Source organism: Rhinatrema bivittatum, chromosome 2 (genome assembly GCF_901001135.1).
Source record: "Rhinatrema bivittatum chromosome 2, aRhiBiv1.1, whole genome shotgun sequence".
Taxonomy (NCBI): Eukaryota; Metazoa; Chordata; class Amphibia; order Gymnophiona; family Rhinatrematidae; genus Rhinatrema; species Rhinatrema bivittatum.
In genome coordinates, this window is record NC_042616.1 from 509,644,985 (window position 1) to 509,661,059 (window position 16,075).

Here is a 16,075-nt window from a genome sequence, read left to right on the forward strand (position 1 = left end):
AGAGGGCGCACAGGACACGTCTGAACACTTGGGAGGACGAGGCAGGTGTAAGATGCGGCTCACAAAGCAGCAGCACAGTACGACGCCCCCCCCCCCCCCCCCCGGTGCTCCTGTATGTGCCAACATTTATTTATTTATTTGTGTTTAAGATAAATGCAAGGAAAATGTTCCTTTTCTGTAAACACAGCTCAGTTACAAAGGAAACTGAATTAAACCTAATAAGGTTTGCATTTTACTTAATATGTGCCCTCCTGCCAAGGGAAAGGAGGTGATATCAGAGATCCCAGTCGGCCGCAGGGCCCCCCCCCCCTTTTTCCCCCTCCAAAGCCCTTCCCACCAGCGTGGCCAACTCACAAACACTCACGTTTTGGGACGGGTTATGGAAACCAGAGGCTGTCCCTCCCAATACAGTCTACTTCCAAACCACGAAATATTGGTACACGCGAATGGGGAGCAAGTCAGTCTCGCCGAGCTGCGCATAAAACGAAAGAACCCTGCAGCTCGGGAACTTTAGTTTTTAGCCGATTAACAGGTTTTAACTGAAAGCCCCCGTTTGATAGGTATGCAGCAGGCATGATAAGGACACCTGTCATTAAGGGCCAGTCTTCCAGGGGTCTCGCGCCATTCCTCTTTAAAACATTCCTCATTAGAAGCACTGATAGAAACCACCAAAAAAACAAAAACTCTGCAGAAATCCATGCTGCTTTACCAGGGCACCATTAGTGATCATTCTCACCATCTTCAGAGTTCACCAAGAAATCACAGAACCGGTTGGCTCGCAATTTTATATCATGCCCCAGATCTCACAGTAGTGCAGCTGAGTGCCAGCCGCAAAGATGCATCAAGTTTATATTTGATGCCAAAAACTTGCATATTGTCTTAACATTTCAGCTATTTCAGTACTAATGATGTTCTAGTTTTCCATGAGAAAACTGCATGTTTTGCAAAATTCCAGCTGTGGATTTGTTGGGCTTGTTCACGCCACCTTTCAGAAGCTGGCTTCCCTGTAATTACAGCCCCACCAGTTTCCTGCAACACAGTGGCCAAGATTAACCATGGCGGAGATCCCCTCCTGCCACAGGATTACTGGAAACTGACTGCTTTCCCTGCCCTTCTCCCCACAGCTCTTGTAAATCGCTGACTGCCTTTTCTGGCCTCCTTCTAACTGACCTACACAACTCAGGCATCCCACCACTCCAGCCGCTAGGCTCTTCTCAGTTGCCTTCCTCTTCCTGTCCTGCTATGTTGTGGATCACAGCTGCCCAGAAGCCAAACAGCTGTGCACGGGGAGCTGTGCGGAGCCGGTACTAGATCTCTGTTCTGGTGAATTAGAGCTCAGGTTGCCTGCATGCGACTGTTCTGTGACCATCAGGTCCAAGGGAGTTCAGTTTAGAGGCAAAAAAAAGCCCCTCAAAATTATTGTAAATGAGATTCGGCTACTGGACAATAAGATATTATAAGAGAGCCAGACCAGTGACTCATGGCAGTGTTGTGGTCTGTCATGCAGGTGCGCCTGGGCACAAATCCCGGGTCAGTCTCCCGCTCCCTGTATCGGCTGGGGATGCTGCAGAGGCAGCGTTCAGTCCCTGGAGAGGAGGAAGTCCCGGTCGTCACCCAACAGCGACACCTAGTGGCCGGATTCAGGGCCCACAATTGCAGGGATCTGGTAGGAGCCCGGGACATTCACCGTAAGACTGGGCTAAGCAAATTGAGAGGGGGGATTATAAAATCGGGGTGTGAGGAGGGAGGACTTTTTGAGACGGAGATTCAATTAAACACTTTCGCAGCAACAACTCACAAGGGATTGGGCAGTAGTAACTGAACAGTGTACAGTGGGGGAGGAGTGCAGCACCTGGCGTTAGTTACATCCTATGAAAACCCTCACCGTAAACCTTTATGAGGAGCAAAGGCTGGGAATACAATTTTATTTTCCACTTTACAAATCTGGAATTTATGCTGGGGCGTAGTGTATTTTCTCTTTTACATTTTTTTTTTATATATCTTTACAGGAAACACTGCTGTTGAGCCCTCCCTTTGCCATTGTGGCTGCACAGAGTAAACCCGCAACAGGAGAGATTTCAGCTCCGATGCTTCATTCATTGTGCGCTCCACAAACTGAAAGCTGAAACAGTCGCCACACCTGAGTCAAACGCTGGTTTCATTTAGCGCCACAGTAAGAACAGCCAGAAAATAAAAGATGTTTGTGTTTTGAACAGTCATAGTGTCAGATCGGATATTCAGAGAATACCCAATTGCCATCCATTCCTAGAATCACATTTTGCCTTTGCACTGACAAATATTTCAAAAGTACGGAGGGGAAGTCCTTGTAGTTAACCTTTCCCCGCTGAAAAATGTTACTAATACAGCTAAATATTCTCGAAATCCTTTAAGCAGCCCGCACTGAGTCCCTGGGAGGAGCCATTCCACACAGAGCGGAGTCTGGTCCAAGCAGTGCAGGCCTTGCCGTCTGTGACATCATAACCATCGCAGACCAATCAGATCTGCTGAGCGAGGGGCCATCTGTGGCTCCTTTCATGACACGGCTGTTCCCAGGACTTTAGAATTACAAAACTAGCGACCTGGCAGGGAATACTTTAATCCGTACAGAGCACTTATTACTCTATGATCCGGCTTTGAAACGCTGAGGCGTACACGGAATATGTACAGCTTCCTTCTCCCTCATCCTCCCACCCCAGCCAGGGAGTTTAGTGCTGGTGGAAGCTGCCCGACCGACAGTACTACAAACTGGAGTCCTCCATGTTTTCACAGGGCAGGTACAGCTGCGGGAGAGCAGCAGCATGTGCTTCCCCGACCCCTGATCCTGTTCCAGAGGGACCAACTCCAGGGCCAGAGAGTAATTCTGCCGCCATGCCTGTACAAGCTTTGGCCTCTCTGTGGAGGATGCCAGCGTTGGGTGCCAATTAAGGGCAAACTGAGATTGTGATCTTTCAAAGAATACAAAGACTAGGGGACACACAATGAAGTTACTAGATGATATATTTAAAAGTAGTAAGAGAAAATATTTTTTTACACAATGCATAATTAAGCTCTGGAATTCATTGACAGAGGATATGGTGGAAGCTATTAGTGTAGCTGCGTTTAAAAAAGGTTTGGACAAATTTCTGGAGAAAAAGTCCTCTACCCCTTAGGATCCTGCCAGGTACTTGTGAACTGGATTGGACACTGTTGGAAACAGTATACTGGGCTGACCCAGAATGGCAATTCTCATTCTTAAGATGTGGGATGCTTGTGATGAGGTACAGGCCGGGACAACCAACTAAAACAGCTTAGATAGGTTTCCTTTTAAACAGCTAGATTGACCACATCACATGTGCTGTGTTGCGAATGGGTGATAACAGTTTGGGTGAAATGTTTGACACAACAAAATTTAAAATATTAAAAGTTATTTGTGAACATAAAATAAGAGGTATTTTACAAAAAAAAAACAAAACAAACCCAAAAAAACCTTATATTGCTATAACAATAAATGAGCCCTAGGAACGACTCCATTATGAAAATGAAGAGACAGCAGTCTTTATTTTGCCAGGCAGACTGCCTTTCTAAAAAGGCATTCGGGTGCATTCAGTAGCTGTGTGTGGGAGGACGTGCATATGCTATTTTTATACAGATATTAGTATTCCTCCCATACAGGCCTGGCAGGAATAAAATTAGATTTGCTTACAGAACTGACCCTGGTAGTGAAGATAAAAGGATGGTGAACCTACTCTCTTTCCATTTTACTGATGCTTCTGCAAGATTATAAGTCAGTCTAAATTACTTTGGCGTAATTGCATTGTAATTACACTTTCAATTCAAATTTTTTTTTTTTTACTCAGCTATGCAAATGCTGCTGTTTCAAATGCAAACTTTTTGCACTCCACTCCACTCACTGTGTGCCCGCTTATTTGCACAAGTCTTGGCAAAGAATGCAGCAGGACCACACTGGGGCCGATGCAATACTTTGGCGCAGAAAGCAGCGCTGAACAATCAGCACCCGCTTCCATAACGCACACCCCAGGAGGTGCCATCCAATATTTAAATTAGGGGGTCGCGTTAGCAAGGAGGTGCTCGCCCCTACTGCCTCTTTGCTAAGGAGAACCCGAGTGCGTCGGTTCTCCATCGGTTAGGAAAACCGCACAGCCAGCGGGTTCAGGAAATGGATGCTTCTCAACTGAGCGTCCGTTTCCTGCACCTGACTGCAGGCGTGTTTTTTAACTTTTTTTTTTTTTTTAATTTGTCTACTTTTTCCTCCTACTTAATATCGCAACAGTATTAAGTAGGAGGCAGTACAGAAAAGCAGTTTTTTTCTGCTTTTCTGTACTGGTTTAAGGAGCTCTCAGCAAGTAACGCCTCTGATTGCTAAATGTGTCCTAGACGCACTTTTTTTTTTGCATGGGGAGTGAATGCTAATAGCCTCAAATCACATGCATTTGCATTTGATTAGCGCTACTAGATTCACTCCACGTTGGATAGGCGTTGTAGAGGCGCTAATCCCCCTTATTGCATAAGCGGATTAATTAGCGCCTATACAACCCGCGTCCAACTGCGGGTTATACAGTGCGCTCGGCTGAGCGCACTGTATTGCATCGGCCCCTTTGTGTGCTGCTCCCCAGTGATGACACCGAAAATGGAAATCCTCCTCATTATCGAGCGCTGTTTCAATACCTCTAAATACCTTGCAAGAGTAAGGACCTGTGGGGTTCATACTGCGTGGGAAACGTCATGGACCAGGAGCCAGCTGGAAGTTGTCACATGTCATGTGATCTCAGGGCCCACCTCTTCAGCATCAGTCCTTTCCTCCTCAGACTGAGCAGCTCTTCAGCATTCCGGTACTGTGACACGTATATTACCAGAATACGACTAGTTCAACATATTAGTGTGCACAATTTATAGACCAACAGGTCCTGTCCAGACCAGTGGCACTCCTGGACATGCTGGGCCCAACTGCTGAGGAAGAAAAGGAATGAATGGTAAGAAGGTTACGGGGCAGCTCCTTTGCTATTTACACTTCCCAGTGGGACACGGTGCCAGCAATATTTTAGGATAGGATTAACAGCAGCCTGGGAACTCGTCACTCTGTAATGTTTGGTGGTGCTATGAAGAAAACCCCACGGGGTTGTTTCACATACCTCCTCCACAAGGGCAGGATCTTTCTTTGCTTTAGTGGAGCGTGCGCTCTGAAGAAACTGGGAAGAGGAGTCTTTGTGGACTTTCTTGCAAGACTCAATGGTACAAGAATGAGTTCATCTGGAGATGGAGCTCTCCTAAGCGTAATCCTCTCTTTACCAGCACAAAGGAGGAAAAACTGTTTCAACCAATGGAAGCATTTAATCTTTTCAAATAATATTTCAGCATCCTCGTCAGATCCAAAGAATGCGACTTCATAATCTCTCTTTAGAATTCTTTGAATTTCGGCAGAAAAAAAGGGCAAACAATTTCTTGGTTAAAGTCAACGGTATAATTAACCTTAGGAACAAAACTTGAAACAGTCTTTAACACACAACCTTATCTGCAAAGAACTGCACAAAAGGAGGCACTGGGGAAATGGCTTTACATTTGCTCACTCTCCTGCTGAGCAAACTACAACCACAAATATTACTTTGATGGTGCTGACGTGTTACTCTAGGATCCAGAGTCAGAAGGCAGTACTTATGCAAGCCTGGAGGGTGAGGTGGTGCTGAAAAAGGGATTTAGGGAGTTTGCTATTATAAATAATACATTCCTGGAAGACCTCTTAGCATGCTGAAATTTATTTATTTTTATTTATTTATTTAAAAACTTTTATATACCGGTATTAGTATGCATACATCATACCGGTTTACAATGTAACTTTAAAGGTAGAAATTACAATGAACAGGGAGGGCGAACAAGGAGGAGTATACAAAGAGCAGGAGGTGGAGGAATTAAAGCAATAAATAAAAACTGCAACGGACTATTTACAGGAATATACAAGGCGTAGGCAAGATCTTGCAGAAGTCGGTGTACTTAATCAGGGTAGGCTTGTCGGAAGAGCCATGTTTTAAGTTTTTTTCTGAACTTGGCGTAACATGGCTCTAGCCTGAGAGTGGTAGGGAGGGTGTTCCATTGTTTATGGCCTGCAATGGATAGTGCACGGTCCCTAGTAGAGGAGAGGTGGGCTTTTTTCAAAGGGGGAATGGAGAGGGTGCCTTTGTTGACAGTGCGAGTGGGTCGTTCAGTGCGTATAGGACGAAAGGGTTCATCCAACCAATTGGAATTGTGCGAGTGGATGGACTTGTGCACAATGGTTAGAATTTTGAAGAGAATTCGGGATGCGATGGGGAGCCAGTGGAGTTCTTTGAGTATTGGGGTAATGTGATCAGCTTTCCTTGAGTTGGTGATGACCCTGGCGATGGCATTCTGGAGCATTTGTAAGGGCTTGGTGGTGGAGGAGGGTAGGCCAAGGAAGAGGGCATTACAGTAGTCCAGCTTTGAGGAAAGGGTGGCTTGGACGACGGTGCGGAAGTCATGATAGTGGAGGAGGGGTCTGAGTTTCTTCAGGATGTGAAGCTTGAAGAAACCTTCTTTGAGGATGGAGTTGATCTGTTTTTTGAGATTGAGTTGTTGATCTATGATAACCCCAAGGTCTCTTACTGTGGGTTGGGGTGTTATGACGTTGAAAGCTGGATCGTTGGAGATCGGTGGTTTGGGAGGGAGGTGAGGAGAGATAAGGAGCAGCTCTGTTTTGGAGGAGTTTAGAGCGAGGTGGATGTTGGTGAGGAAGTCATTGATGTTGGCAAGACATGTGTTCCAGAAGGCAAGGGCATCTGAGAGAGAGTTGTGAATGGGAATGACGATTTGAACGTCATCTGCATAGAGGTAGAATTTGAGGCCGAGGTCTGTGAGGAGCTGACATAGAGGTGTGAGATAAATGTTGAAAAGGGTGGAGGAGAGGGAGGAGCCTTGTGGGACACCTTGAGACAAGGGATAGAGTGTGGAGTTGGCGTTTCCTATCTTGACGGAGAACTTTCTGTTAGATAAGTAGGATTTAAACCATAGTAGGGCTAGGCCTGAGATGCCTATCTCGGATAGCCGGTTGATGAGGAGGTTATGGTTGATGGTATCAAAGGCAGCTGAGATGTCGAGTAGGGCGAGGAGGTAACAGTTGCCTCGGTCCATGCCTATGAGTAAGTGGTCCGTGAGGGAGAGCAGGAGGGTTTCTGTATTGAGGTATTTACGGAAGCCGTATTGGGCTGGATGCAGAATGTTGTTGCTTTCTAGATATTCTGTAAGTTGGATGTTTACAATCTTTTCCATAATTTTGGATAGGAAGGGCAGGTTAGAGATAGGGCAGAAGTTAGCGGGGTCTTTAGAGTCTAGTGTTGGTTTTTTTAGGAGGGGCTTGACAATAGCTTGTTTAAGAGCATCTGGGACAGAGCCTGAAGAGAGGGAGGAGTTTATGATGTCTGCGATGGGTTTGGATATAGTGTTCGGGATGGAGAGGAGGGATTTTGTGGGAATGGTGTCTGAAGGGTGGGAAGCTGGTTTAAGTTTTCTGAGAATAGATTCCACTTCTTTAGCGGAAGTCAGGTCAAGGGTTTGGAGGGTGGGTGAAGTGGGGGAAGGTTGGAGGGAGGGGGAAGGGGAGGTGGATGGAGAAGGGTGTTGAAATCTGCGGAGGATGTTGGTGATTTTTGTGAGGAAATACTGGGCGATTTCTTCGCTCTTAGTGGAGGCATCATTCTCAGGGATAGTGGGCTGAGAGGATTTGGTGAGGTTGGCAACATAATTGAAAAGGGCTTTCGGGTTGTACATGTATTGGTGGATCTTAGCTGAAAAGTAGTCTCTTTTTGTTTTGAGGGTGGTTATTCTATATTGGTGAAGGGTAGTTTTGAAACTTGAGGCGAGTTGGGGTGAGGGGGCTTTACGCCAGTTTCTCTCACGCTGCCTGAGGGTATTTTTTAGGGATCTTAGTTCAGTCGTGTACCAGGGTTGATGATTTTTTGTGGGTTGGGTAATGTTACGTCTGGAGATGGGGCATAGTTTGTCAGCAATTTCAAGAGTCATGCTGAGCCAGGATTTGATGGCAGTCTCTGGACTGGAGCAGTCAAGGCTAGTGGATGTGTTGGAAATGGCAAGAGCCAGTTCATCTCCAGAGCAGGGTTTCCTGAAGGTGAAGGTGGTGTTGTTTGAGGGAGTGGGGGTAGTAGGGAAGTTAAGGGGGAGGAGGGCTTTTATGAGGAAGTGGTCGGACCAAGGTACAGGGGAGCATGTGGGGGGGTGGGATGGTAGGAAGCAGTGGTTGATGAATATAAGGTCAAGGGAGTGACCAGCTTGGTGCGTGGGGGAGGCAACAATTTGTCTAAGGCCTAGAGCTTGGAGTGCAGTAAGGAATGCCTCACAAGAAGGGGTAAGGGGGGTGGCATCGACATGGAGGTTGAAGTCTCCTAGTATGGTGGAAGGGATTTCAATGTTTATGTTGGCAGATAAGAATTCAATTAAGGGGGAGGGGTCCCGTTCGATGGATCCAGGAGGGGCATAAATGAGACAGATTTGCAGTGAGGGGGCTTTGAAGAGGCCAATTTCTAGCTTGGAGGGTGATGTGGTGTGGGAGAGTTTGAGATTAAGGTGTTTCTTGAAGGCTAGGAGGATGCCACCTCCTCTTTTCTTGGGTCTTGGAATGGATAGGAATTCGTAGGATTGTGTAGGTAGCTGGTTCAGGAGGACAATGTCTGTTTCTTTGAGCCAGGTTTCCTGCAACCTCTAGCTTTACCAGTCCCAAAAGCATCTGATAGAGGGAAAATTTGCCTTCAGCTATATTCCTAGGTCAGGGAAGCATAAGGGAGACTGCCTAAGCCTAGACTGATCCTGAGGAAAAAAGGGTAGTTTTCCCTTCAGTATGCTCCTTAACCAGTTTTTCAAGTTGAAGATCAAATTAAAAACAGCAGCCTTCAAAAGCAATCCCAAGCATGTGGCTTCTTCAGGATTCATCTACAGGACAACTATTAAGGTACAATCTCTCCTGGATACCACTTCATAAGCCACATTTATGAGGAAAGGGAAACAGAATCACAGCCTAACCCAGCCACCGTACCCACAGCAGACAAAGATTAGATTAAGCTAGACAAAACCTCCTCTGGATACAGTGAACCCCAGACACGGAGTCTACTTCATTAGGATCCTGCATCTACTAAACAAATCCATCATGAAGTCATTTACCTCATACATATGTTATGCTATTAGGTCAATTGTAACATGTATTGGGCATGAGCTTCACCCGCAGAAAGAAATCAGTAAACTGAAATTGCATGACATTATATTAGACAATTGTGGTTGCGAGTATATTTTGCTAAAATACCAAACATGCAAGCAGATCCATCCATTGTATGTCTCAGATCTACTTGGAATCCACCAGGGGTTTTGGACCCAGTTATCAGCACCTTCAGGGATTTGGTTTTGAAAGATCTTGGAGAACTACAGATTTTTCCAATGGAAGATGATTCGAATTTGTCCAGTGCAGAGAGGAGAGCTTTGAGGGAGTTGGTTGATGACCCCTCAATAGTCATCAAAAGCACTGATAAAGGTGGCGCTACAGTTGTCATGAATGTATAGGACTACAAAGAAGAGGCATTATATCAACTAAGTGATGAAGTGTACTATAGGCAGCTAGATGGGGACCCCACAGGAGGTTTAAAATCTTTGATTGATTCCAAGTTGGAAGAAGCGTTTTTGAAATCATGGATCACATCAAGGGAACGAAGGTTCCTGACAGTTGATTGTCCTAAAATACCTGTACTGTATGTTCTGCCTAAGATACACAAAACTCTCCATAAACCGCTGGGAAGACCCATTGTTTCATCCAGGGGTTCTTTATTAGAGCCCCTATCAATTTTTGTGGATAAATTCTTGGCTCCCTTGGTAAGAGTTTTACCATCGTTTGTAAGGGATTCTTCCGATATGATTGTCCAATTAAATGCTTTGGCAGATGAAATATTTCCCTGTGAGAATATGGCATTAGCAACTATAGATGTAGTTGCCACCTTATATACAAATATACCGCAGAATGAAGCCAGTGATATCATTAGTAATATCCTAAGAAGGGAGATGTTAGCCAATCGTATGCCGGCTGAATTTGTAATTAATTTAGCAAGCATGACACTACATAATTATTTTCTCTTTGATGGGGAATATTATTTACAGACTAAAGGAATAGCGACAGAGGTCTCGATGGCCCCCAATATGGCTAATCTATGTATGGGTAATTTTGAGGCGATTTGGCCTCAAATCCGTTTAAACGCCATATAAAATCATGGAAGTGTTTTATTGATGATGTCCTGATTGTTTGGCAGGGTGATGAGTTCGTTTTTGGGGAATTCATACAGTGGTTAAATACCTGTGATTTAAACTTGAAGTTTACATCTACATTTTGTAGAATTGGTGTAACCTATTTGGATACTTTCATTAAAGTACAAGATTGGGGCTTTGAATGTACATTGTATCGCAAGCCAACAGATAGAAACACTTTACTCCGATATGAAAGCCGTCACCCACAGCATTTAAGATCAAATTTGCCCATTGGCCAGTTTTTGAGATTAAGAAGGCTGTGCTCTGATACGAATGATTATAAATTAAGAGCAAGAGAAATGATGCGGGGTTTTCGACAGAGGGAGTATCCCATGAGTATTTTGAAAAAAGCTTATAAAAGAGCCCAATGGGCCAATAGAGATTTGCTCTTGGTGCCTTCAGCTAGACAAGATGTTGTAGAAAACAGAACAATTTGTATATTCACCCTATGTTTATCAAATACAGAACAGTATTAAAAGGCACTGGCATGTTTAGGTTTGCATCAGATTTTCAAAGACAATCCAAGGTTTGCATTAAAAAGAGGTAGAAGTATTAGGGACAGTATAGTACATTCAAATTTTTCTGATGAAGTAACTATGAACATAATAGATAGGGACTGTGACCAGTCCTTTAGTGGTCAGGTTTTACCATTTTTTAAGGGGGGTACATTTAAATTAAGAGGACATACTCATTGCTCTGCGACGGGCATTATTTATGGGATTTGGTGCCCCTGTCCATTACTCTACATTGGTAAGACAAAACGCTGTTTGAGGACAAGGATGATTGAGCATAGGAGCTCTATAGCGAGGCAGTGGATTGAAGCGCCTTTGGTTCAACATTGTTTGTCAAAAGGGCATGAATTTACAGACCTGAGGTTTGCAGTTATTGAACAACCAAAGCCGTCTACACGGGGTGGGGATTTTGATAATTTCCTTTTACAGAAAGAACAAAAGTGGATATATTTTTTCAAGATGGTCACCCCGGGCGGGTTAAATAAGGAGATCGATTGGTCTGTATTTTGAATAAAGTTATTTGCTGTGGGTTGTTGAGTTTTTTTAATGTGATTGACAGGCTACACTTCCGGGGTGGGGAGTGGATATAAATAGCCTTGGAGGAAGTGAAGGTATTAGTTTGAACGCCGTGGCACCATTGTTGCTGTGAAAGGGAATGACGGATAAACTGAAAAAAGAAAAAAGAAAATAGAAGTATTCTCTTTAAATAATCAGGGTCAACATAGTGAGTATTTTAACTGGATTGTGTACTTCTATGTGGGATGTGTTGTGTAGTGGGTTTGAGTGAAGTGAGAATGTTTATTAATGTGTTTATTTTACGATTAATACATGAATAACAGAGGCGTCTTATGGATCTGTTACTACGAGGTGTCCCCTGATGAAGGCTGGTGACAGCCGAAACATGGCCCATGTTGGGACAGTGTTTGGAACGCTACAGTGGGAGCTAAGTATTTCTATTTAGAATAATTAGCAACAAAATTAATAAAAACAAATTTTGGATATAGGGTAATTGGGTTGCTTAAATCAATAAAATAATTTTGGGGGTGAGTTGTGAGTTACAACGTCAAATGATTACAGTAAAGTGCTGAATAAACGGCTGATACTGTTTGTGGTCCATTGCGTGGCGAGAGACAGTGGATTAAAATATCTGCACTAAGTTCTGATGACGTTGTTCTCTTGGTTTAAATAAAGTACAAGGACAGTTTGATAACAAATGAATTGTTTCCTCTCTTTCATTGTATATTGTTATTATCGAGGGGATTTAGGCTTCTGTGTGGTGATTACATTATATATGTCTTTTCCAAGGCTGTCTCCATCAAATATTTGGGGCATCTTCTCGGGAAGCAGCATCCTCTATAGGAATGATGACGGCATAGGAAAGAGCTTTATCCACATTTCCATTTTAACCTCAGAAAGTTTGTTCAGACTGGTCATACTTTTCGGCATGGTACCCCTTTTTTTCCCCCCAGAGTCATTGCATTTTTGGGTGACCCTCAAATACCAGGTGCAGCAGCACTGCTTTAATTCCTTTTGCATTTGGCCTTTTGCAAGGGTCCTCGGGGGTTGGCCGAGTCTGTACCTCCAGCCTGAGCACTGCGACTATTTTCCTCATCAAGGAGCTCATGGAAGTCTCACTAAACCAAAGATGTTACTAAACTAAGATGTTCCCAACGAATGTCGGTCTATAAAAATGTTAAATAAAAATAATAAATAAACAGACGAGTTATTTCACTGTTAAGACTGTGGGCCCTTGTCGTCTGAAGCCCCTGCTAAGTCCTCAGGAAACAAAGATATAATCGGAAGACATCCAGCACCTCTGTTATTTCTGCTGGTGAAACCCTTATTTTGATCCAAATAAAGCCTGGCAAGTTTTCCAGTGGTCACATGCTTTTAGAGAACCATAACCTGCAGTACTTTGTAACCCGCCGAGTACTATAAATTATGAAAATAAATTTTTAAAAAACGCTAGAAAAGCTTTGAAACTATCTTTTCGCCAGCTCCTTATCCACTGGCAAAAGCTCCTTCTGGCGACCCCACCCTTTTTTTTTTACTTCATTTATGGAAAGCTCTTCATTTAAGTTATTGAAATTTTCCCCAAGAGTTAAGTTCACTCTAAAGCCGCAGAGATTTCTGTCTGCCAGCAAAGTCCGGAATATTCTGTATTTTTTTTTTTTTTTTATTTAAACTTTATTATTTTCTACAGTAGTTAACCATGAAAATACAAGAAAAATGTGGTACAAATCATCACCACCTCATTAAGTAATTACAAACCATATCTCCATTATTTATATCACATTCCCATAAAATGAAGGACAACAAGAATACAATGTATGAATAAATCAATACATATATCAACTTTCCTAAGCTATGCCCATTACTGGGTATTCTTGGGATAAATCCATTTTAGGGAGAGGGAGTTTATTTCATTTTTCTTGAACATTTTCTTCTGATATCTGGGTTGGATTTTTATCAATCAAAAAAGTTTCCAAATGAGTAGGGTCAGTGAATCCAAATTTCTTCCCTTGATAGGTCACGTAACATATACATGGAAACTTTAAAAAGAAGGTAGCCCCAAGTGCGAGCACCCGACTTTTCAAAGTAAGGAAATACTTTCTCCTGGCCTGAGTGGCGCGAGCCACATCAGGGAATATTTGGATTTTTTGACCTCAAAATAAAATGTCTTTATTTCTAAAGAATTTTCTGAATAATGTGTCTTTGTCTTGTTCGGCCAATAATGAAACAAAAAGAGTTGCCCTATTAGTAATCACATCTAGTGATTCTTCTAGGAAAGTTGATATACCTATGCTGTGGGAAGTAGGTTCTTCATTCCTTTGTTCTTCCATATTTCTTACAACTTTCCTTGGAAAGTAATAAATTTTAGACACCTTTGGAATTTCCTCTTCCCCATATAGTAAAATTTCTTTCAAATACTTTTTAAGCATTTCAAAAGGCGATAACAAACGGGTCTGGGGAAAATTCAATATCCTAAGGTTTTTCAATCTATATAAATTTTCAAGATGCTCAATCTCTTTATGCATTACTAAACTATCTTTAATAAATACATTTCCAGAATCCTGTATTAACTGCATATTTGTTGTCAAGGTATCTACTTCTTTCTCACACTTAGATATTTTCCTCCCTTGTTCCTCAATTACTACAACATTTCTATTAATTACCGTTGACAATGACTTATTCATTTTCAATACATTACTATCCAACCTCGATACATCCGCCCTAGGTCTAACAGTGTAATATTGTCAGATATTTCATTAGGACTAATATTACTTTCAAATTCAACTGGGAGCTTAATTTCTGCATTCTGAGTAATAGCATAATCATTATTTCCAGTTCGTGCGATTACTGCTTGTGTTACCAAGCTTAAATCTGCATGAACCGCTCCTACCAGTTCTGGATTCGGTTGCGGTGGAGATCTCTGTCCTTCGCCAGGACTTAAGGAAGCCAAAGATGAAGCTTCCATATTGTCCTTACTCGGCGTTTCCATCCGTCTCGTCACGTGATGGTCCATCGGGCCTGTGCGATGATATGGCAGCGGAGACGAAGTTGCAACTTTCGCTTTCCTTTTCCTGCCCATTGGGGTAACAAATAAAAGAAATATGTCCCGGTCACCGGACTCACCCGGACTAAGCCGGACCAAGCCGCGCGTGCCGAAGGCGCGCGCGGCTTAGGCGACGCGCCGCCCTACCCCGGATCTTATAGGAGGTAGGCCCGCCCAGCTGACGTCACTCGCCGCGACTCAGCTGTTCTCTCGGGGAAAGATGTCGATTCCGGGTTCGCGATACCTGGGAGGCCTCAGCAAGCGAACGGCCAACTCCTCTCTCCTTCGCTTGTCCCCCCGGAATATTCTGTATTTGCCATCCCCCCCGCATTCATGTGCAGTTAAACAATGACTTTCCCTCCATTGCAGTCTGTCAGTTACAAGGCAGGCAAAGAACTTCTTTGGATTGCATATAAAGCAGACAGTAACCACTTGCAAAAAGCATCTTAGGAGAATTTGGCAATTTGTGGGAAAACTTCACTACCATCCACCAACGGAGAAGAAGCAATTAGTCTGAACAGAGAACAGACCTCATGAAAAACCAAAGCTGGTGGTGGTTTTGCTTTCAGCATAAAGCAGGCCCTATCCTGGCTCTGCCTTGCGGTGCGACCAGGCACGCGTGCGTTAATAAGCAAAGCAGCTTAAGATCCTGCTCTGTGCGCGTTGCATCGGGCAGCAAAAGAGGCAGTTGGGATGGGATTCAGCAGTGGGATTCAGGTCTCCCTAGCTCCTAACCTAAGCCATTCTGTCAACTTTGTACCATGTCTCAAAATACTGGAAGCTTCAGAGTCATTCTGTTTGCCTTAAATTGCTATACTTACAAACTAAGTACTTTTCAAAGTGCTAAAGTGACAACCTTAACAAGGCTGAAGGCTTCTAACCTAAATTTGCAAAGTTTTACCTGGTTGCTGCAGAAATGCTCCCCCTCCCCCACGCAGGCTTCGTTCTGCCTGGCAGCGAGTCTCTTACGATCTTTTTTTTTTTTTTTTTGGCAGAAAAACAGTTGAGTAGAAATTACATGTAGTCATTTACTGCTGCATTTATGACAAAATCAGTTTTTCTTTAATGCATGCTGAAAACAATAATAACTTTCTATCTCTGATCCCAAACAATTTACATTAAAAAGGGAAGAAAAGTAACTACCGTGAAGATCAGAGGCTTCATTAAATTCATATTGCTTAACGCCAGCATCTGACAGCCCAGAAGAAGAAAGTCAGGGAGCAGAAAGAGGGAGGTGGCTTTTCTTACAGCTGAAATGCATTCATGCTATTACTTTTACCTCCCTGCTTGAGGCTCGGCCACAGTGGGAGGAACAGCCTGCGGGAATTTGGGGGCTGTTCTATACATAAATTGCACACCTCGCTCTGGAAATTATTCCATGACCACCAGCTGCACCAAGTTACACCTGCTGCTCTGAGTTGGGGAAGTTCTTCGGGGGGGGGGGGGGGGGGAGATGTAGTCGCAGACTTTTTTAAAATCAAAAACTGTAAGCGCACACATACAAGCCCCGCCCACAGAACGCCTAATCCCCGTGCGCTTAAGATGTAGGGGGCCTAACTTTGTGCGTGCATCGGCCGGGCTAATATTCGAAAGGGCCTTTTCTGTGGCTAAAGCACCCTTTAAAGTCACTTTGACTGCGGGAGATTTCGAAATGGGCTGCAAAGTCTGCAGGTACTTTCCACCTGCGTTCTGTGCACGGGTTTTC

The 16,075-nt window shown here is 43.7% G+C and overlaps 1 protein-coding gene across 2 annotated transcripts in view; it reads right to left on the reverse strand.

The window, feature by feature from the left end:
* Positions 1-16,075, reverse strand: part of ATXN1 (ataxin 1) — a 758,516-nt gene that overhangs the window by 273,850 nt on the left and 468,591 nt on the right. The window lies entirely within an intron of this gene.